At 54.0% G+C, this 16,162-nt stretch overlaps 1 pseudogene; it reads left to right on the top strand.

Moving 5' to 3' along the window:
- Positions 1-26: 26 nt before the first annotated feature.
- LOC123481933 lies at positions 27-15,723 on the top strand (annotated as a pseudogene).
- The last annotated feature ends 439 nt before the right edge of the window (positions 15,724-16,162 follow it).

Here is a 16,162-nt window from a genome sequence, read left to right as displayed (position 1 = left end):
GTTCACTGTGGGTCACGTGGAACCAATGTTTACGGAAGCTGCATCAAGCGAAGTTCGTAGAGGCTAAAGATGGGCGATATTTAGCGTCTTCTCTGCAATCAGCATGCTCCCAATTACGTCTTGAAGTTGTTTTTGTAGTGATCGTTTTCCAGCTAACATGCAGGCGGAATCACCCGTAACTTCTCCGAAATTTGATTTGTTAGATTCGTGTGGTAAATTCCGTGTGCTGGTTGGTGTCACGGGTAGTGTGGCAGCTCTCAAAGTGCCTCTATTGGTCTCCCAACTTCTAGAGTTACCCGGGGTAAGTAGATAGCTATCTAACTGGGATTTATTTTCCGCTAGCTATAGTTGGATTCCTGAGTCAGCGTTACTCAAACAAGTCAAAGTATGGTGTCAAACGTTGCTTCTGTGACCTGCACATGCATGATTGTACCGCTGGAGGACGATGTTCACCTTGTATCAAACCAAACCAATATGCTGTATTGTCAAGAGGGGTTATCATGCAACTAACAGAAACTGACGGGGAAATTTCCCCCAAAATAGTTATTTACATATCCTAGAGGTGTATTCACGACGTTACACTTCTAATATCAGGTCATATCAGTATTAACCGAACGTAGCAGGTTAATGCTACCACATCCGGTTTTCAGCAGAAAAGGAAGCTCGGTTGAATTAGCTGTAGCCCTAAAAACCGGATGCATCCGGTTGTTGGCTACTCTGCTAAGGGTGCATCAGCATTAACCTGTTATTTAGATAATAAACACTTCTAATATCAGGTCATATCTGCATTAACCTAATGTAGCAGGTTAACACTACAACATCCGATTTTCAGCAGAAAAGGAAGCTAGGTTGAATTAGCTGTATCCCCGAAAACCTATTATTTAGACAGGCCTAGATGAGTAATAATAATAATAATAATAATAATAATAATAATAATAATAATAATAATCCAAAGCGATTTACAGTCATGTGTGCATACATTTTTATGTATGGGTGGTCCCGGGGATCGAACCCACTACCCTGGCGTTACAAGCGCCATGCTCTACCAATTGAGCTACAGAGGACCACAATTGAGCTACATAGGCGTAGATAATCAACACTTCTAATAGCAGGTCATATCTGTTTTAACCTGTTATTTAGACAGGCCTAGCTAAATTATCAAACCGTTACCGGCACACTCAATTCCTCTGAAGATCTATTCGTTAGTCATATAGGTGGCTTACCTAGAAGAATATCAGAATATCCAATTATGGACATTTGTAGAGGCACAAATAGAGGTAAATCACAAATAAGGTCCGGACATCAGCCATAAAAACGAATCCTCTTATCTAAACTGTAACCCTGCAATATAATTAATAATTCATCTATTTGTTCAACCTTTCATGTGATGGTTCTATTTTTGGGAGTGCCGACTGTACAAGACAAAGCTAAAGTCATTCCGCTACCCAAGAATAGTAAAGCCCCCTTTACTGGCTCAAATAGCCCACCAATCAGCCTGTTACCAACCCTTAGTAAACTATTGGAAAAAATTGTGTTTGACCAGATACAATGCTATTTTACAGACTTTCAGCACGCTTATAGGGAAGGACATTCAACAAGCACAGCACTTACACAAATGACTGATGATTGGCTGAGAGAAATTGATGATAAAAAGATTGTGGGGGCTATTGTGTTAGACTTCAGTGCGGCTTTTGACATTATCGATCATAGTCTACTGCTGGAAAAACGTACGTGTTATGGCTTTACACCCTCTGCTATATTGTGGATAAAGAGTTACCTGTCTAACGGAACACAGAGGGTGTTCTTTAATGGAAGCTTCTCCAACATAATCCAGGTAGAATCAGGAATTCCCCAGGGCAGCTGTCTAGGCCCATTACTTTTTTCAATCTTTACTACTGACATGCCACTGGCTTTGAGTAAAGCCAGTGTGTCTATGTATGCAGATGACTCAACACTACACAAGTCAGCTACTACAGCAACTGAAATGACTGCAACACTTAACAAAGAGCTGCAGTTAGTTTCAGAATGGGTGGCAAGGAATAAGTTAGTCCTAAATATTTCAGAAACTAAAAGCATTGTATTTGGGACAAATCATTCACTAAACCCTAAACCTCAACTAAATATTGTAATGAATAATGTGGAAATTGAGCAAGTTGAGGAGACTAAACTGCTTGGAGTAACCCTGGATTGGAAACTGTCATGGTCAAAACATATTGATACAACAGTAGCTAAGACGGGGAGAAGTCTGTCTATAATAAAGCGCTGCTCTACCTTCTTAACAGCACTATCAACAAGGCAGGTCCTACAGGCTCTAGTTTTATCGCACCTGGACTACTGTTCAGTCATGTGGTCAGGTGCCACAAAGAGGGAAATTGCAATCGGCTCAGAACACAGAGAGCTAACATTAATAATATGCATGTCAATCTCTCCTGGCTCAAAGTGGAGGAGAGATTGACTTCATCACTACTTGTATTTGTGAGAGATATTGACATGTTGAATGCACCGAGCTGTCTGTTTGAACTACTGGCACACAGCTCGGACACCCATGCATACCCCACAAGACATGCCACCAGAGGTCTCTTCACAGTCCCCAAGTCCAGAACAGACTATGGAAGGTGCACAGTACTACATAGAGCCATGACTACATGGAACTCTATTCCACATCAGGTAACTGATGCAAGCAGTACAATTAGATTTTAAAGAACAGATCAAAATACACCTTATGGAACAGCGGAGACGGTGAAGAGACACAAACACAGGCACAGACACACACGATAACATACGCACTATACACACGTACACATGGATTTTGTGTTGTAGATATGTGGTAGTAGAGTAGTGGCCTGAGGGCACACACTTCATGTGTTGGGTAAAGTGTTATGTAATGTCATGTAATATATTTGAAATTGTATATAACTGCCTTAATGTTGCTGGACCCCAAGAAGTGTAGCTGCTGCCTTGGCAGGAACTAATGGGGATCCATAATAAACCCCAGGAAGAGTAGCTGCTGCCTTGGCAGGAACTAATGGGGATCCATAATAAACCCCAGGAAGAGTAGCTGCTGCCTTGGTAGGAACTATTGGGGATCCATAATAAACCCCAGGAAGAGTAGCTGCTGCCTTGGCAGGAACTAATGGGGATCCATAATAAACCCCAGAAGAGTAAGCTGCTGCCTTGCAGGAACTAATGGGGATCCATAATAAACCCCAGGAAGAGTAGCTGCTGCCTTGAAAACAGCTAATGGGGATCCCTTAATAAACCCCAGGAAGAGTAGCTGCTGCCTTGGCAGGAACTAATGGGATCCATAATAAACCCAGGAAGAGTAGCTGCTGCCTTGGCAGGAACTAATGGGGATCCATAATAAACCCCAGGAAGAGTAACTGCTGCCTTGGCAGGAAACTAATGGGGATCCATAATAAACCCCAGGAAGATAGCTGCTGCCTTGAAAACAGCTAATGGGGATCCTTAATAAACCCCAGGAAGAGTAGCTGCTGCCTTGGCAGGAACTAATGGGGATCCTTAATAAACACCAGGAAGAGTAGCTGCTGCCTTGGCAGGAACTAATGGGGATCCATAATAAACCCCAGGAAGAGTAGCTGCTGCCTTGGCAGAACTAATGGGGATCCATAATAAACCCCAGGAAGAGTAGCTGCTGCCTTGGCAGGAACTAATGGGGATCCATAATAAACCCCAGGAAGAGTAGCTGCTACCTTGACAGGAACTAATGGGGATCCACAATAAACCCCAGGAAGAGTAGCTGCTGCCTTGGCAAGAGGAACTAATCAGAATCCATAGCTCAAACCCCAGGAAGAGTAGCTGCTGCCTCGGCAGGAATCTAATGGGGATCCATAATAAACCCCAGGAAGAGTAGCTGCTGCCTCGGCAGAACTAATGGGGATCCATAATAAACCCCAGGAAGAGTAGCTGCTTCTTGGCAGGAACTAATGGGGATCCATAATAAACCCCAGGAAGAGTAGCTGCTGCCTTGGCAGAACTAATGGGGATCCTTAATAAACCCCAGGAAGAGTAGCTGCTGCCTTGGCAGGAACTAATGGGGATCCATAATAAACCCCAGGAAGAGTAGCTGCTGCCTTGGCAGGAACTAATGGGGATCCATAATAAACCCCAGGAAGAGTAGCTGCTGCCTTGGCAGGAACTAATGGGGATCCATAAACCCCAGGAAGAGTAGCTGCTGCCTTGGCAGGAACTAATGGGGATCCATAATAAATACAAATAGGCCTACATCATTTTATGCGCAATCTCACCTTTTATTTAGAAAGTTAATCATTTTTGATTATGCTGCTTTGTTTGAACCTCTCTGCTCTTGAGTAATGTATGATAGAATAGAACCCTTCCATAGATTGTAGAGGCTAGGGGTTGATCCTAGGGTATAGGGGTTAGGGGTTGTTCCTAGGGTATAGGGGTTAGGGGTTGATCCTAGGGGATAGGTGGTAGGGGATTTGGGGTTGAGAGGAAAGCACTTTTAAAGAACAACTGGCGGAATGAGATCGATATCCATCCAGGATACCTGGGCCAGGTCAATTAGAAGGCCTGCTCGCTAAAGTGTTTTAGGAAGCGTTTGACAGTGATGAGGTGTGAGTCGTTTGACCGCGGACCCGTTACGGACCGCGAGGCAATAAGGCAGTGATCGCTGAGATCCTGGTTGAAGACAGCGGAGGTGTATTTAGAGGGTAAGTTAGTCAGGATGATATCTATGAGGGTGCCCATGTTTACGGATTTAGGGTTGTACCTGGTAGGTTCCTTGATAATTTGTGAGATTGAGGGCATCTAGTTTAGATTGTAGGATGGCCGGGGTGTTAAGCATATCCCAATTTAGGTCACCAAGCAGTACGAACTCTGAGGATAGATGGGGGCAATCAATTCACATATGGTGTCCAGGGCACAACTGGGGGCTGAGGGGGGTCGGTAGCAAGCGGCAACAGTGAGAGACTTATTTCTGGAAAGGTGGATTTTTAGAAGTAGAAGCTCAAACTGTTTGGGCACAGACCTGGATAGTATGATAGAGCTCTGCAGGCTATCTCTATAGTAGATTGAACTCTGCCCCCTTTGGCAGTTCTATCTAGATGGAAAATGTTGTAGTTGGGGATGGAAATGTCTGTCCTAAGCCAGGATTCAGACACTGCTAGAACATCAGGGTTGGCGGAGTGTGCTAATGCAGTGAATAACTCAAACTTAGGAAGGAGGCTTCTGATGTTAACATGCAAAAAGCCAAGGCTTTTACGGTTACAGAAGTCAACAAACGATAGCGCCTGGTTGATCCTAGGGTATAGGGGTTAGGGGGGTTGATCCTAGGGGATAGGTGGTAGGGGCTAGGGGTTGATCCTAGGGGATAGGTGGTAGGGTAGGGGTTGATCCTAGGGGAGAGGTGGTAGGGAGTTGGGGTTGATCCTAGGGATAGGGGTTAGGGGTTGATCCTAGGGGATAGGTGGTAGGGGCTAGGGGTTGATCCTAGGGGATAGGTGGTAGGGGTTAGGGGTTGATCCTAGGGGATAGGGGTTAGGGGCTAGGGGTTGATCTTAGGGGATAGAGGCTAGGGGTTGATCTTAGGGGATAGAGGCTAGGGGTTAGGGGTTGATCCTAGGGGATAGAGGCTAGGGGTTAGGGGTTGATCCTAGGGGATAGAGGCTAGGGGCTAGGGGTTGATCCTAGGGGAGAGGTGGTAGGGGTTAGGGGTTGATCCTAGGGGAGAGGTGGTAGGGGTTAGGGGTTGATCCTAAGGAATAGAGGCTAGGGGTTGATCCAAGGGTATAGATGGTAGGGGCTAGGGGTTGATCCTAGGGGATAGGTGGTAGGGGCTAGGGGTTGAAACTAGGGGTTGATCCTAGGGACTAGGGGTTGATTCTAGGGGAGAGATGGTAGGGGCTAGGGGTTGATCCTAGGAGATAGGTGGTAGGGGTTAGGGGTTGATTCTAGGGGAGAGATGGTAGGGGCTAGGGGTTGATCTTAGGGGACAGGTGGTAGGGGTTTGGGTTGATCCTAGGGATAGGTGGTAGGGGCTAGCAGTTGATCCTAGGGGAGAGGTGGTATGGGCTAGGGGTTGATCCTAGGGGATAGGTGGTAGGTGTTAGGGGTTGATCCTAGGGGAGAGGTGGTATGGGCTAGGGGTTGATCCTAGGGGCGAGGTGGTAGGGGCTAGGGGTTGATCCTAGGGGTTGATCCTAGGGGTTAGGGGTTGATCCTAGGGGTTGATCCTAGGGGCCAAGGTTGATCCTAGGGTATAGGTGGTAGGGGCTAGGGGGTTGATCCTAGGGGCTAGGGGTTGATCATAGGGGCGAGGTGGTAGGGGCTAGGGGTTGATCCTAGGGGTTGATCCTAGGGGTTAGGGGTTGATCCTAGGGGTTGATCCTAGGGGCTAAGGGTTGATCCTAGGGTATAGGTGGTAGGGGCTAGGGGTTGATCCTAGGGGCTAGGGGGTTGATCTAGGGGGTTGATCCTAGGGGTTAGGGGTTGATCCTAGGGGTTAGGGGTTGATCCTACGGGTTGATCCTAGGGGTTAAGGGTTGGTTTGTGTTTCAAGGTTGGAATAACACCCTTATTGTCCTCTCTCCCCTCTGCAGGTGGATGTGCGTGTTGTCACTACAGAACACGCCAAGCACTTCTACAACCCTGCTGAGGTGGCTGTCAGCGTCTACAGCGACGCAAATGAGTGGGAGGTTGGTTATCAAACACAGCTCCTGTCTAGAGAAGATAGAGCTTAGGTCAAATTGACGTCAGAAGTTGCATTTTAGCTAACCCTAACCCTTTTCCTAACCTTAACCTAATTACCCTAACCTGCTGCGTAAGTTCTCCTAACCTGCCGCGTAAATTCTCCTAACCTGCTATGAAAAGTCAATTCTGACCATAAGCAGTATACCATCTAGTGAAGACCTCAAACACAGGGTTTAGTCATGTAGAGTTGTAATTGACTTCTAGTTGACTGGGAGGCAGGTAGCCTAGCGGTTAAAGGGTAGCCTAGCGGTTAAAGGGTAGCCTAGCGGTTAAAGGGTAGCCTAGCGGTTAAAGGGTAGCCTAGCGGTTAAAGGGTAGCCTAGCGGTTAAAGCATTGGGCCAGTAACCAAAGGCAGGTAGCCTAGCGGTTAAAGGGTAGCCTAGCGGTTAAAGCCTAGCGGTTAAAGGGTAGCCTAGCGGTTAAAGGTAGCCTAGCGGTTAAAGGGTAGCCTAGCGGTTAAAGGGTAGCCTAGCGGTTAAAGGGTAGCCTAGCGGTTAAAGGGTAGCCTAGCGGTTAAAGGGTAGCCTAGCGGTTAAAGCATTGGGTCAGTAACCAAATGCAGGTAGCCTAGCGGTTAAAGCATTGGGCCAGTAACCAAAGGCAGGTAGCCTAGCGGTTAAAGCATTGGACCAGTAACCAAAGGCAGGTAGCCTAGCGGTTAAAGGGTAGCCTAGCGGTTAAAGCATTGGGTCAGTAACCAAATGCAGGTAGCCTAGCGGTTAAAGCATTGGGCCAGTAACCAAAGGCAGGTAGCCTAGCGGTTAAAGCATTGGACCAGTAACCAAAGGCAGGTAGCCTAGCGGTTAAAGCATTGGACCAGTAACCAAAGGCAGGTAGCCTAGCGGTTAAAGCATTGGACCAGTAACCAAAGGCAGGTAGCCTAGCGGTTAAAGCATTGGGTCAGTAACCAAATGCAGGTAGCCTAGCGGTTAAAGCATTGGACCAGTAACCAAAGGCAGGTAGCCTAGCGGTTAAAGCATTGGGTCAGTAACCAAATGCAGGTAGCCTAGCGGTTAAAGCATTGGGCCAGTAACCAAAAGGCAGGTAGCCTAGCGGTTAAAGCATTGGTCAGTAACCAAATACCTGAGACGAATACCCGAACCGACAAGGTGAAAAATCTGTCGATGTGCCCTTGAGCAAGGCACTTAACCCAAATTGCTCCAGGGGTGACGTACTACTGTGGCTGACCCTGTAAAACAACACATTTCACATCACCTATCCGGTTTATGAGACAATAAAATATATATACTGTATTTTTTACTGGTCTTATATTTCTAAATCTAATTGCGGTAAAAAAACAGTTTGGAAATCAAATGTCTACTGCTGAAAAGAGAAGACGAATCTGTCTGTAGTTAGGCTACCAAAATAATTTCTCAACTCATCATATTGACGCGAGCTAACGGAGCGCATCTGCCATCCCCGGTAAGTGCACATATTCCTTTCTGCAATGTGTATTTATCGTCTTGCAGATGTCAGAAAGCCCTGGTTCCAGTCTCACACCAAGGTAAAGTGTTGACTGGACTCTATTGGACCCAAGTGAGGTTAGGAGGCAGGACTCAGTGGGGTTGGGAGGCAGGACTCAGTGGGGTTGGGAGGCAGGACTCAGTGGGGTTGGGAGGCAGGACTCAGTGGGGTTTGGGAGGCAGGACTCAGTGGGGTGGGGTTGGGAGGCAGGACTCAGTGGGGTGTTGGGAGGCAGGACTCAGAGTGGGGTTGGGAGGCAGGACTCAGTGGGGTTGGGAGGCAGGACTCAGTGGGGTTGGGAGGCAGGACTCAGTGGGGTTGGGAGGTAGGACTCAGTGGGGTTGGGAGGCAGGACTCCAGTGGGGTTGGGAGGCAGGACTCAGTGGGGTTGGGAGGCAGGACTCAGTGGGGTTGGGAGGCAGGACTCAGTGGGGTTGGGAGGCAGGACTCAGTGGGGTTGGGAGGTAGGACTCAGTGGGGTTGGGAGGCAGGACTCATTAGGGTTGGGAGGCAGGACTCAGTGGGGTTGGGAGGCAGGACTCAGTGGGGTTGGGAGGCAGGACTCAGTGGGGTGGGGAGGCAGGACTCAGTGGGGTTGGGAGGCAGGACTCAGTGGGGTTGGGAGGCAGGACTCAGTGGGGTTGGGAGGCAGGACTCAGTGGGGTTGGGAGGCAGACTCAGTGGGGTGGGGTTGGGAGGCAGGACTCAGTGGGGTTGGGAGGCAGGACTCAGTGGGGTTGGGAGGCAGGACTCAGTGGGGTTGGGAGGCAGGACTCAGTGGGGTTGGGAGGCAGGACTCAGTAGGGTTGGGAGGCAGGACTCAGTGGGGTTGGGAGGCAGGACTCAGTGGGGTTGGGAGGCAGGACTCAGTGGGGTTGGGAGGCAGGACTCAGTGGGGTTGGGAGGCAGGACTCAGTGGGGTTGGGAGGCAGGACTCAGTGGGGTTGGGAGGCAGGACTCAGTGGGGTTGGGAGGCAGGACTCAGTGGGGTTGGGAGGCAGGACTCAGTGGGGTTGGGAGGCAGGACTCAGTGGGGTTGGGAGGCAGGACTCAGTGGGGTTGGGAGGCAGGACTCAGTGGGGTTGGGAGGCAGGACTCAGTGGGGTGGGGAGGCAGGACTCAGTGGGGTGTTGGGAGGCAGGACTCAGTGGGGTTGGGAGGCAGGACTCAGTGGGGTTGGGAGGCAGGACTCAGTGGGGTTGGGAGGCAGGACTCAGTGGGGTTGGGAGGCAGGACTCAGTGGGGTGGGGTTGGGAGGCAGGACTCAGTGGGGTTGGGAGGCAGGACTCAGTGGGGTTGGGAGGCAGGACTCAGTGGGGTTGGGAGGCAGGACTCAGTGGGGTTGGGAGGCAGGACTCAGTGGGGTTGGGAGGTAGGACTCCGAGTGGGGGTTGGGAGGCAGGACTCAGTGGGGTTGGGAGGCAGGACTCAGTGGGGTTGGGAGGCAGGACTCAGTGGGGTTGGGAGGCAGGACTCAGTGGGGTTGGGAGGCAGGACTCCAGTGGGGTTGGGAGGTAGGACTCAGTGGGGGTTGGGAGGCAGGACTCAGTGGGGTTGGGAGGCAGGACTCAGTGGGGTTGGGAGGCAGGACTCAGTGGGGTTGGGAGGTAGGACTCAGTGGGGTTGGGAGGCAGGACTCAGTGGGGTTGGGAGGCAGGACTCAGTGGGGTTGGGAGGCAGGACTCAGTGGGGTAAGGGGTTGGGAGGCAGGACTCAGTGGGGTTGGGAGGCAGGACTCAGTGGGGTTGGGAGGCAGGACTTAGTGGGGTTGGGAGGTAGGACTCAGTGGGGTTGGGAGGCAGGACTTAGTGGGGTTGGGAGGCAGGACTCAGTGGGGTTGGGAGGCAGGACTCAGTGGGGTTGGGAGGTAGGACTCAGTGGGGTTGGGAGGCAGGACTCAGTGGGGTTGGGAGGTAGGACTCAGTGGGGTTGGGAGGCAGGACTCAGTGGGGTTGGGAGGCAGGACTCAGTGGGGTGGGGAGGCAGGACTCAGTGGGGTGGGGTTGGGAGGCAGGACTCAGTGGGGTTGGGAGGCAGGATTCAGTGGGGTTGGGAGGCAGGACTCAGTGGGGTTGGGAGGTAGGACTCCAGTGGGGTTGGGAGGCAGGACTCAGTGGGGTTGGGAGGTAGGACTCCAGTGGGGTTGGGAGGCAGGACTCGGTGGGGTGGGGTTGGGAGGTAACGACTCAGTGGGGTTGGGAGGCAGGACTCAGTGGGGTTGGGAGGCAGGACTCAGTGGGGGTTGGGAGGCAGGACTCAGTGGGGTGGGGTTGGGAGGCACGACTCAGTGGGGTTGGGAGGCAGGACTCAGTGGGGTTGGGAGGCAGGACTCAGTGGGGTGGGGTTGGGAGGCGACGACTCAGTGGGGTTTGGGAGGCAGGACTCAGTGGGGTTGGGAGGCAGGACTCAGTGGGGTTGGGAGGCAGGACTCAGTGGGGTTGGGAGGCAGGACTCAGTGGGGTTGGGAGGGTAGGACTCAGTGGGGTGGGGTTGGGAGGCAGGACTCAGTGGGGTTGGGAGGCAGGACTCCAGTGGGGTTGGGAGGTAGGACTCAGTGGGGTGGGGTTGGGAGGCAGGACTCAGTGGGGTTGGGAGGCAGGACTCAGTGGGGTTGGGAGGCAGGACTCAGTGGGGGTTGGGAGGCAGGACTCAGTGGGGTTGGGAGGCAGGACTCAGTGGGGTTGGGAGGTAGGACTCAGTGGGGTTGGGAGGCAGGACTCAGTGGGGTTGGGAGGCAGGACTCAGTGGGGTTGGGAGGCAGGACTCAGTGGGGTTGGGGAGGCAGGACTCAGTGGGGTTGGGAGGCAGGACTCAGTGGGGTTGGGAGGCAGGACTCAGTGGGGTTGGGAGGCAGGACTCAGTGGGGTTGGGAGGCAGGACTCAGTGGGGTTGGGAGGTTAGGACTCAGTGGGGTTGGGAGGCAGGACTCAGTGGGGTTGGGAGGCAGGACTCAGGTGGGGTTGGGAGGCAGGACTCAGTGGGGTTGGGAGGTAGGACTCAGTGGGGTTGGGAGGTAGGACTCAGTGGGGTTGGGAGGCAGGACTCAGTGGGGTTGGGAGGCAGGACTCAGTGGGGTGGGGGTTGGGAGGCAGGACTCAGTGGGGTGGGGTTGGGAGGCAGGACTCAGTGGGGTTGGGAGGTAGGACTCAGTGGGGTTGGGAGGCAGGACTCAGTGGGGTTGGGAGGCAGGACTCAGTGGGGTGGGGGAGGCAGGACTCAGTGGGGTGGGGTTGGGAGGCAGGACTCAGTGGGGTTGGGAGGCAGGACTCAGTGGGGGTGGGGTTGGGAGGTACGACTCAGTGGGGTTGGGAGGCAGGACTCAGTGGGGTTGGGAGGCAGGACTCAGTGGGGTTGGGAGGCAGGACTCAGTGGGGTTGGGAGGCAGGACTCAGTGGGGTTGGGAGGCAGGACTCAGTGGGGTTGGGAGGTAGGACTCAGTGGGGTGGGGTTGGGAGGCAGGACTCAGTGGGGTTGGGAGGCAGGACTCAGTGGGGGTTGGGAGGTAGGACTCAGTGGGGTGGGGTTGGGAGGCAGGACTCAGTGGGGTTGGGAGGCAGGACTCAGTGGGGTTGGGAGGTAGGACTCAGTGGGGTTGGGAGGCAGGACTCAGTGGGGTTGGGAGGCAGGACTCAGTGGGGTTGGGAGGCAGGACTCAGTGGGGTTGGGAGGCAGGACTCAGTGGGGTTGGGAGGCAGGACTCAGTGGGGTTGGCAGGTAGGACTCAGTGGGGTTGGGAGGTAGGACTCAGTGGGGTTGGGAGGTAGGACTCAGTGGGGTTGGGAGGCAGGACTCAGTGGGGTTGGGAGGCAGGACTCAGTGGGGTTGGGAGGCAGGACTCAGTGGGGTTGGGATGCAGGACTCAGTGGGGTTGGGAGGCAGGACTCAGTGGGGTTGGGAGGCGGGGACTCAGTGGGGTTGGGAGGCAGGACTCAGTGGGGTTGGGAGGCAGGACTCGTGGGGTTGGGAGGCAGGACTCAGTGGGGTTGGGAGGCAGGACTCAGTGGGGTTGGGAGGCAGGACTCAGTGGGGTTGGGAGGTACGACTCAGTGGGGTTGGGGGCAGGACTCAGTGGGGTTGGGAGGCAGACTCAGTGGGGTGGGGTTGGGAGGCAGGACTCAGTGGGGTTGGGAGGCAGGACTCAGTGGGGTTGGGTTGGGAGGCAGGACTCAGTGGGGTTGGGAGGTAGGACTCAGTGGGGTTGGGAGGCAGGACTCAGTGGGGTTGGGAGGCAGGACTCAGTGGGGTTGGGAGGCAGGACTCAGTGGGGTTGGGAGGCAGGACTCAGTGGGGTTGGGAGGCAGGACTCAGTGGGGTTGGGTTGGGAGGCAGGACTCAGTGGGGTTGGAGAGTAGGACTCAGTGGGGTTGGGAGGCAGGACTCGTGGGTTGGGAGGCAGGACTCAGTGGGGTTGGGAGGGCAGGAGACTCAGTGGGGTTGGGAGGTACGACTCAGTGGGTTGGGAGGCAGGACTCAGTGGGGTTGGGTTGGGAGGCAGGACTCAATGGGGTGGGGTTGGGAGGCAGGACTCAGTGGGGGTTGGGAGGTAGGACTCAGTGGGGTTGGGAGGCAGGACTTAGTGGGGTTGGGAGGTACGACTCAGTGGGGTTGGGAGGCAGGACTCAGTGGGGTTGGGTTGGGAGGCAGACTCAGTGGGGTGGGGGTTGGGAGGCAGGACTCAGTGGGGTTGGGAGGTAGGACTCAGTGGGGTTGGGAGGCAGGACTTAGTGGGGTTGGGAGGTACGACTCAGTGGGTTGGAGGCAGGACTCAGTGGGGTTGGGAGGTAGGACTCAGTGGGGTGGGGTTGGGAGGACTTAGTGGGGTTGGGGGGTAGGACTCAGTGGGGTTGGGAGGCAGGACTCAGTGGGGTTGGGAGGCAGGACTTAGTGGGGTTGGGAGGTAGGACTCAGTGGGGTTGGGAGGCAGGACTTAGTGGGGTTGGGAGGTAGGACTCAGTGGGGTTGGGAGGCAGGACTCAGTGGGGTTGGGAGGTAGGACTCAGTGGGGTTGGGGAGGTAGGACTCAGTGGGGTTGGGAGGCAGGACTCAGTGGGGTTGGGAGTGAGGACTCAGTGGGGTTGGGAGGCAGGGACTCAGTGGGGTTGGGAGGCAGACTCAAGTGGGGTTGGGAGGCGGACTCAGTGGGGTTGGGTTGGGAAGCAGGACTCAGTGGGGTGGGGTTGGGAGGCAGGACTCAGTGGGGTTGGGAGGCAGGACTCAGTGGGGTTGGGAGAGTAGGACTCAGTGGGGTTGGGAGGCACGACTCCAGTGGGGTTGGGAGGCAGGACTCAGTGGGGTTGGGAGGCAGGACTCCCGTGGTGTTGGGAGAGCAGGACTCAGTGGGGTTGGGAGGCAGGACTCAGTGGGGTTGGGAGGCAGGACTCAGTGGGGTTGGGAGGCAGGACTCAGTGGGGTTGGGAGGCAGGACTCAGTGGGGTTGGGAGGTAACTCAGTGGGGTTGGGAGGCAGGACTCCAGTGGGGTTGGGAGGCAGGACTCGTGGGGTTGGGAGGCAGGACTCAGTGGGGTTGGGAGGCAGGACTCAGTGGGGTTGGGAGGCAGGACTCAGTGGGGTTGGGGTTGGGAGGCAGAACTCGAGTGGGGTTGGGAGGCAGGACTTAGTGGGGTTGGGAGGCAGGACTCAGTGGGGTTGGGAGGCGAGACTCGGTGGGGGTTGGGAGGCAGGACTCAGTGGGGTTGGGAGGTAGGACTCAGTGGGGTTTGGGAGGCAGGACTCGAGTGGGGGTTGGGTTGGGAGGCAGGACTCCGTGGGGTTGGGAGGCAGGACTCAGTGGGGTGGGGTTGGGAGGCAGGACTCAGTGGGGTTGGGTTGGGAGGTAGGACTCCAGTGGGGTTGGGAGGCAGGACTCAGTGGGGTTGGGTTGGGAGGCAGGACTCGGTGGGGTTGGGAGGCAGGACTCAGTGGGGTTGGGAGGCAGGACTCAGTGGGGTTGGGAGGCAGGACTCAGTGGGGTTGGGAGGCAGGACTCAGTGGGGTTGGGAGGTAGGGACTCAGTGGGGTTGGGAGGCAGGACTCAGTGGGGTTGGGTTGGGAGGCAGGACTCAGTGGGGTTGGGAGGCAGGACTCAGTGGGGTGGGGTTGGGAGGCAGGACTCAGTGGGGTGGGGTTGGAGGTAGGACTCAGTGGGGTTGGGGAGGCAGGACTCAGTGGGGTTGGGAGGCAGGACTCAGTGGGGTTGGGAGGCAGGACTTGAGTGGGGTTGGGAGGCAGGACTCAGTGGGGTTGGGAGGTAGGACTCAGTGGGTTGGGAGGCAGGACTCAGTGGTTGGGAGGCAGGGAGACTCAGTGGGGTTGGGAGGCAGGACTCAGTGGGGTTGGGAGGCAGGACTCAGTGGGGTTGGGAGGCAGGACTTTAGTGGGGTTGGGAGGTAGCACTCAGTGGGGTTGGGAGGCAGGACTCAGTGGGGTTGGGAGGCAGGACTCGTGGGGTTGGGAGGCAGACTCCGAGTGGGGTTGGGGAGGCAGGACTCAGTGGGGTTGGGTTGGGAGGCAGTACTCAGTGGAGTGGGGTTGGGGGCGGGACTCAGTGGGGTTGGGAGGCAGACTCAGTGGGGTTGGGAGGCAGGACTCAGTGGGGTTGGGAGGTAGGACTCAGTGGGGTTGGGAGGTAGCACTCAGTGGGGTTGGGAGGCAGGGACTCGGTGGGGTTGGGAGGCAGTGGACTCAGTGGGGTTGGGAGGTAGGACTCAGTGGGGTTGGGAGGCAGGACTCAGTGGGGTTGGGAGGCGGACTCTCAGTGGGGTTGGGGTAGCACTCAGTGGGGTTGGGAGGCAGGACTCGGTGGGGTTGGGAGGCAGGACTCAGTGGGGTTGGGAGGCAGGACTCAGTGGGGTTGGGAGGCAGAACTCAGTGGGGTTGGGAGGTAGTGACTCCGGTGGGTCCAAGGATAAGCCAGACTTGTGGAGGTCTACAATTTTCTTTCTGAGGTCTTGGCTGATTTCTTTGGATTTCCCTATGATGTCAAGCAAAAGAGGCACTGAGTTTGAAAGGTAGGCCTTGAAATACATCCACAGGTACACCTCAATTGACTCAAATGATGTCAATTAGCCTATCAGAAGCTTCTAAAGCCATGACATCATTTTCTGGAATTTTCCGCTGTTTAAAGGCACAGTCAACTTAGTGTATGTAAACTTCTGACCACTGGATTTGTGATACAGTGAATTATAAGTGAAATAATCTGTCTGTAAACAATTGTTAGAAAAATTACTTGTGTCATGCACAAAGTAGATGTCCTAACCGACTTGCCAAAACTATAGTTTGTCAACAAGACATTTGTGGAGTGGTTGAAAAAGTTTATGTATCCTTCCGACTTCAACTGTAAATGTGATAATGTTGTGAATACTGTTCCTCTTTCTTAGCTGTGGACCCAGCGCTCTGACCCTGTGCTGCACATAGAGCTGAGACGTTGGGCTGTACCTCCTCGTTAGTAGCCCCTCTGGACGCTAACACACTGGGGAAGATCGCCAGCGCTCATCTGTGACAACTTACCTGGTGAGATCCTGTACTGGTAGACTGACAGCACGGCACGGTTAGGATCCTCCATAACTAGACAGACTGCCTGTCAACAGGGCATGGTTAGGATCCTCCATAACTAGACAGACTGCCTGTCAACAGGGCATGGTTAGGATCCTCCATAACTAGACAGACTGCCTGTCAACAGGACATGGTTCCTCCATAACTAGACAGACTGCCTGTCAACAGGGCATGGTTAGGATCCTCCATAACTAGACAGACTGCCTGTCAACAGGGGCATTTCCTCCATAACTAGACAGACTGCCTGTCAACAGGACATGGTTAGGATCCTCCATAACTAGACAGACTGCCTGTCAACAGGGCATGGTTAGGATCCTCCATCCTAGACAGACTGCCTGTCAACAGGACATGGTTCCTCCATAACTAGACAGACTGCCTGTCAACAGGACATGGTTCCTCCATAACTAGACAGACTGC

The sequence above is a fragment of the Coregonus clupeaformis genome, chromosome 26 (genome assembly GCF_020615455.1).
Source record: "Coregonus clupeaformis isolate EN_2021a chromosome 26, ASM2061545v1, whole genome shotgun sequence".
Taxonomy (NCBI): domain Eukaryota; kingdom Metazoa; phylum Chordata; class Actinopteri; order Salmoniformes; family Salmonidae; genus Coregonus; species Coregonus clupeaformis.
Note: the sequence above shows the minus strand (reverse complement) of the source record. Positions and strands in the feature narration are given on the sequence as shown.